The sequence below is a fragment of the Crocuta crocuta genome, unplaced genomic scaffold (assembly GCF_008692635.1).
Source record: "Crocuta crocuta isolate KB4526 unplaced genomic scaffold, BGI_CrCroc_1.0 scaffold149, whole genome shotgun sequence".
Classification (NCBI taxonomy): domain Eukaryota; kingdom Metazoa; phylum Chordata; class Mammalia; order Carnivora; family Hyaenidae; genus Crocuta; species Crocuta crocuta.
In genome coordinates this window covers 714,070-715,068 of record NW_027551561.1, presented here as the reverse complement: position 1 = coordinate 715,068, position 999 = coordinate 714,070, and positions in this window count along the sequence as shown.

Genomic DNA, 999 nt, shown 5'->3' with positions numbered 1-999 from the left:
TATAGTGCATATATAATATATATACAATATAATAATATAACAGTATAAGTATATTATAACAATATACTGTTGGGTTATATGATCATATATATATATTGGGTTAAATATATCTCTCTATATATCTAGATATAACATCTAACATTAATAGATGTTATATCTATAACAGTAATAGTACAAAAAAGAGAGAAGAGGAAATAGATCCACACAAGTATTATGTTTCTATAGGTCACTGGAACTAAGCTGGCATAGATGTGAAGCTGCTTTTCGTATGTTAAGGTGTATATAGGAGACCCTAGAGCAGCCACTAAAAAAAATCTAACCCTCAAAGAATATAGTTTCAAAGTCATTAAAGAAATTAAAATTCTACATTAGAACTATTAATTTAATGGGAAAAAATCAGTTAAAGGAGGAATAGAGGCATGTAGGAAACATTATCACTTCCTGGTCTTTGTGCTTTTTATAGTTGCCCCATTCCATATTTTGCTTAAATGTCTGTTTTCCACAAGACTGTGGGTGCCTCCAGAACAGGGACATTTTCATCATTGAATCCCAGCACCTTGCATGGCACCGGACACAGCATAGGACCAACATATGAATGCGGAACCGAACCGTACAGAGTATTAGGTGTTCCATGCGTTTGAAATGAATGAGTGGAGTACAGTGATCGATGCCAAGAGCCTAAATGAGTCAGTAACACTACAGATAAAATGCAGTTGTTTGATGGGGCGCCTGGGTGGCTCAGTCGGTTAAGTGTCAGACTTTGGCCCGGGTCATGATCTCTTGGTTTGTGTGTTTGAGCCCTGCTTTGAGCTCTGTGCGGACAGCTCAGAGCCTGGAACCTGCTTTAGATTCTGTGTTTCCCTCTCTCTGCCCCTCCCCCTGCTCATTCTCTCTCTCTCTCTTTCTCTCTCCCTCTCAAAAAATGAAGCATTAAGAAAAAATTTTAAATGCAGTTATTTGAAAAATCAGCCAGTGTGCCAGGGTAAGTGGGACTGTTCT